Here is a 6,235-nt window from a genome sequence, read left to right as displayed (position 1 = left end):
AACTTATTACCCCCCACCCCAAGCCCCCATGTATTCAAATTAAAAAACGATGCTTTTGTCTCTGAAAAAAGAGGTTTCGTGAATCTTATGTAATAAAACATTTATAAAAATATTAAACATGCATAAAAAGAACTATTTTAAACTACACTTATCTACCCTACCTTTATTTGAAGACAATGATTTGTAATAAAATTCTAAATCTACAGAAATCCCCCACTAAAATTCAAATTTGCAAGATTTAAAGTATCATATTACACCAGTCCCATGAGCCGGAAGGCTGGTCCCATCATCCTAAAATGTAGTCCCTTCAGACCTGTGGGACCAATATCCCGTAACTTGTGGGACTTGGTTTGTTTACATCCCAAATTTGCTTATATGAGCCGTCCCATAAACCCGAAACTCGCATCCATCCTTTCATCCATCCATCTATACTTATATTCATTCATTCATTCATTCACTTATCCTTCCTTCCTTTACTTTATTAATGGATCTTTTCATGTATGCAACCATTCATCCTTTACTTTATTAATTGATCTTTTCATTCATTCAACCATTCATCCTTTACTTTATTAATTGATCTTTTCATTCATTTATTTAACCATTAATCCTTTACAAATTGATCCTTTCAATCATTCCTAGATTGTATTTTCTTTTCATTCGTTTATCATAAGTCTGTTAATTGGTTAATCATAGGTTAGTTCATTTGTTAATATTAGATCCATTATTTGTTTAATTTATCAATTGTATGTTAAATAATTGGTGCATCATAGGTTTGTAGATTAGTTAATTATTGGTCCGTTGATTGTTTGATTATATTTTATTTAGGCTGCGTTTGGTTTGGTTGGGCTTCTGGATGATATTGTTATATTTCTCTTCCTATCTATCTATCTAACCACCATTTTCAGGTACATAATAATAATAATAATATGATATTCAACGGTGTTGTTTTCTATAAAAATATTATAGTTCAATGTTTACAAACCAACATTTCATCTATATTTTGCTTCAAGATATGTCTCTGAGGACTAAAAAATAAAATCCTTATGAAAATACAGCTATAGCTTTCTTGGCCTTGCCTTTATTTAAGTTACGGTGTTATTTCACAATATTTCTTAAGTTAAATTTGCCCTTATTTTCCCTTCTTTGAGACATTTCGCACGACTGATCTTGTAAGTAAGATTTTTAAACCCTTTTATTTTAGAACTGTGATGGCACAGCTAGGGCAGAACGCTGAACCTACAGGACTTACAAACTGAATCAAATACAAAACTGACAAAATCAATTATCAGCCAAATTGATCAATTATCCACCTAATCAGTCAACTATCCACTGAATTGATCAACTATCCGCCTCATTGATCCACTATCCATCTGATTGATTAACGATCCGCCTAATTGATCAACTATCCATCTAATTGATCAACTTTCCACCTAATTGATCAATTATCCACATAAATGATCAACTTTCCACCTAAATTATCAGATATCGACAACTTATTGAACAACTATCCACATAATTGATAAACTATCTGTCTAATTGATCAGTTATCCGTCTAATTGAACAATTATTCGCCTAATCGATAAATTATCCACCTAATTGACCAACTATTCACGTACCTTATTGATCAAATATCCACCTAATTGATCAAATATCCACCTAATTGATCAAATATCCGCCCAATTGATCAATTATCCGCCTAATTAATCAATTATTCGCCTAATTGATCAATTATCCGCCTAACTGACCAACTATTTACCTAATTTATCAAATATCCACCTAATTGATCCACTGTCCGCCCAATTGATCAACTATCAGTCTAATTGGTCAACTATTTACTAAAATATAGTAATGTAAATCACGCTAAATTTACGCTAAAGTTCAATTTACGGACGCTTTGTTTGGAAGTTTTCAGTGAAAGAAAAAATCGAAAATTCTAGTCATACCAGTTATGATGTACACTAAAGAGTATCCTCAAACTGTACAGTGTAATGTGTACTGTGTACATTTCACCTTTACCCCAAGAAGCTAGTTTTAAATAAATACTCACTGACAAACTAACACGATTCAAATTTTGTATGTTTTTCAATTATTCATGTCAACTTATGTCACCTCGTAATATAAAAGTATTTTTTCTAAATTATATAGTTAAGAGATTTTTTACCAACTAACGGTCCAACAAACAAAAATATCAATAAATAATATATACAAAACAAATGTGGTTTTTTTACTCTTGAACAGAATTTGCGTTCTCATATATTCTTTTTTTATTTAAAAAATAATTTAAAAAATATAAAGCATATATATTATATATGCGTGAAATTATGGGTGAATGTAAGGGTTACGGTCGTACTTTTTACATGTGGGTGTATAGTGTACGTACGTGTTGTACTTTGTAGGTGTGTAAAGGTTTATGTCAAGTATGTATTTGTTCATATTGTTTTACCAAGAAACAAGAATATATTTTAGGATGACTAATAGTAGCATGGACGGGAGAGGACGCGTAAATAAATAGCGCTTACACTGGCGATTTCATGAGAAAATACAGGGTTACCCATAAAGAAACGATATCAAGGGTTAACTAAATCCTCTACCTTAGATATAGTCTTTTAATGGCTTTTTTATGACGACAATGTAAGAAACAAGTTTTCAGTTGACGGGAATCATAAATATAAGGAAACTGACTATAACAATTCTTTGTCGTCTTAAATCTTACATTTTATGGTAACCTGTCTGTACTCAATTTGAAAGAAAACAAGTAAATTAATACATCATTATATTTAGCTCCGATTAGGAAAGAAATCCCCCAATTATGTTGTACCGTAACCTATTCAATTACAGTGTACCGTACCGAATTAATTCTGTTGTACTGAATTCATTACATTACATTATTAGTCACGGTGTCAAACAGAGAGAGCAATTCAGCGGAGCTATCATCCCCCCCCCCCAAAAAAAAAAAATCTGAATAAGACAGATTTTTAAAATTTATATTTGGGATGCAAAGCCTTAGCGACGACCTAGAAATATCAAGATTTAAAGGATTGATGGTTGTCTTAACTAATGTATTAAGAAATATGTTTTGAAGTAGCGCCCTATATATCCCTGTAAAATTATGTACGGTTAAGAGTATCAGAGAGTAAATGATCACTGAACTAATATATATAATATACTTGATCATGAAGATGTTATTTCGTTCTGGGGATATTGGAGCAACCGTGAGAGAAATAGAGTTCAAAACAGATATTTTTCTTTTCTATAACAGATCTTCTCAGAAAGACATTTATATTTAATTCATACTTGATCAGACAAAACTTTTAAGGGTACCGTTGTGAATAGGGCATGGACATTAACGGCGACTCTTAACTGAATAAAGAATTTACCTCTTAGATGCTACATAGAACTATGTGTAATATGCTATAAGAGTGTACAGGACGATTATTCCATTTCAATTCCATATGAAATAATCGTCTTGTAAAAATGTTTAAGTGTGTCAATCAAATCTTGCTCTGTGTAGCATCTAAGGGGTTAATTGAATTATTTTCATTCTTAACATCATGAATCGATTATTTGTAAATTATAAAATTTTCGTAAAACCTATTTTTAGCCGAAATACTGAAATATTTAACAGTTTTAGGAAATGTTCCGCAAGGCCTTTGCTGATCCAAATTGATCCAGAAGAAAATGGAAACTATTACAGATCAAAATTGCAAATGGGGATATTTTCTTTGCATCTTTAAATATTAACGAAGATTACAGATTTTTAGACAATTTAGATTTTTTTAATAACTTGAAATCTGGACTTCTTCAATCTGTATATTCTGTAAATAATGCATATTTTTGATAACATGAATGTATTTTTATGAGTCCATGACAAAACTGTTAATCATAAATAGGATATTGTGATTTTATTATTTAGAACTTAATCTATAGATTTTAACAGTTCTTTTTAAACCTAAATAGTCTATTTAAAAAATGTTTATGTAAAATTATTAGAAAATGTTTTTTTCAAGCTATATACAACGTATTTAGACTAATCTAATTCAAATTTCTTAAAATCTTTTTATTGGCTTTCTACGATCTATTAATTTTTATACTTTTTATCAAAGTTAATCATTGAATGGACTCGGGGTGTGCAACCAGGAATTTGTCCAGGGGGCTTACATTTTTTTTCTTTCCGGGGGGGGGCACAGTATCCGTTGGTATCTGGAAACCAAAAATTTAATATATAGTAGTGGTCATATAGTTATATCATCCTATTTACCAACATTGTTAATGTTTACTGTTAAATATTGGTTTCTTGTTTATTTACGTTTACGTGTTTACTGCCGTAAAGGGTAGAGGAGGGGAGGGGGGGGGGAGGGAGAGGCACGTGCCGAAAATAATGATTTCTGCTTTATACTATGATTATTCACTCACACGAAATTATTTTGAATCCCCCCCCCCCTCTTTCTCTCTCTTCCACATTTTTCTTCATTCACCCTTCCCCCCCCCCTTTGATTTACCATTTTACCTATTTTATCTTGGCACATTTACCATCTGTAGTTTTGATCTTTTCCAGATTTGCTAATTTTTTGATTAATCTTATGTCCATGCAAAAAAAAATTCATTACATCTCTTAAAGTGTTATGTTTGAGCTGGGTGTAAGTAACATGTAGAATGTAGATGTATGTATGTTATGTACATTGTAGATTACACGTGTAAAGATTATGTTTGATTCATATTCTAATTTATCTTAATTTACTTTATCACTATCTGACTATAAGGTATTTTCATTCACGCAACCTCGAATCAAAACATACCGCTTTCTTCATTTTGATTTTGCATTGAAAAACAGAAGTCCGGGGGGGGGGGGGCTCTTTACCACTTACCTTTAAAACTATGGAAATCAAATTTTGATTAAAATTGATGCTATGTATATTCTGCCGTGATCTTATAATTTTTTTTTAAGTGACTCGCTCAATGCACAATAGTACGCTTCATCTATCTGATCAATTATGTGGGAGATATCGTCGTTATTCACCCTTGTAAAAAGTGTTTAATTCTAATTATTTCCACATTTTTTCTGTAGCATAAATTCACCACTGGAGAATAAAATTACGTCTACGATCCCTAAAATTATCTAATCTGACATGTTAAACTAAAACGAGCTATAATTTTCCATTTTATTATAGAATTATCATGTTTAGAGGGAGGCACAGTATTCTCCTAGAGAACCCGGGTAGTTGTATAAAAAGGATAACTGCCTGGGGGGGGGATAAGGTTTGAGGTGAAAGGGCGAGGGGAGGGGTGAAAATATATATTTCCAATAAAATAAGTCCGCCAACTTTTTCCGGGTTAAAAATCCGAATTGAGCGGGTGGCGGGGAGACACGGTTCATTTAACATAGTCCAGAAGGGTATTAAGATAAATAGAATATTCTTGAGAGCTCAAACCTAGACATAGTACAGAGGGGTATTCAGATAAATATAATATTCTTGAGAGCCCAAACCTAGACATAGTACAGAGGGGTATTCAGATAAATAAAATATTCTTGAGAGCCCAAACCTAGACTATAGTACAGAGGGGTATTCAGATAAATATAATTTTCTAGAGAGCTCAAACCTAGACATAGAACAGAGGGGTATTTAGATAAATAAAATATTCTTGAGAGCTCAAACCTAGACATAGTCCAGAGGGGTATTCAGATAAATATAATATTCTTGAGAGCCCAAACCTAGACTATAGTAAAGAGGGGTATTCAGATAAATATAATATTCTTGAGAGGTCAAACCTAGACATAGTACAGAGGGGTATTCAGATAAATATAATATTCTTGAGAGCTCAAACCTAGACATAGTACAAAGGGGTATTCAGATAAATAAAATATTCTTGAGAGCCCAAACCTAGACTATAGTACAAAGGGGTATTCAGATAAATGAAATATTCTTGAGAGCTCAAACCTAGACATAGTACAGAGGTGTATTCAGATATAAATATAAGATTCTTGAGAGCACAAACCTAGACATAGTACAGAGGGGTATTCAGATATAAATATAATATTCTTGAGAGCCCAAACCTAGACATATTACAGAGGGGTATTCAGATATAAATATAATATTCTTGAGAGCCCAAACCTAGACATAGTACAGAGGGGTATTCAGATAAATATAATATTCTTGAGAGCTCAAACCTAGACATAGTGCAGAAGGGTATTCAGATAAATATAATATTCTTGAGAGCTCAAACCTAGACATAGTCC

General features: G+C 32.1%; 1 long non-coding RNA gene across 1 annotated transcript; it reads left to right on the top strand.

Moving 5' to 3' along the window:
• The first annotated feature begins 798 nt into the window (after positions 1-798).
• Positions 799-2,214, top strand: LOC111716583 (uncharacterized). The gene is made up of 2 exons (XR_002768536.1): positions 799-905; positions 1,202-2,214. It is a non-coding gene; the product is annotated as an uncharacterized LOC111716583 (long non-coding RNA).
• The last annotated feature ends 4,021 nt before the right edge of the window (positions 2,215-6,235 follow it).

The sequence above is a fragment of the Eurytemora carolleeae genome, unplaced genomic scaffold (genome assembly GCF_000591075.1).
Source record: "Eurytemora carolleeae unplaced genomic scaffold, Eaff_2.0 scaffold2120, whole genome shotgun sequence".
NCBI classification, from domain to species: Eukaryota; Metazoa; Arthropoda; class Copepoda; order Calanoida; family Temoridae; genus Eurytemora; species Eurytemora carolleeae.
The sequence above is the reverse complement of the archived record's forward strand: the minus strand, read 5'-3'. Positions and strand labels throughout refer to the sequence as shown.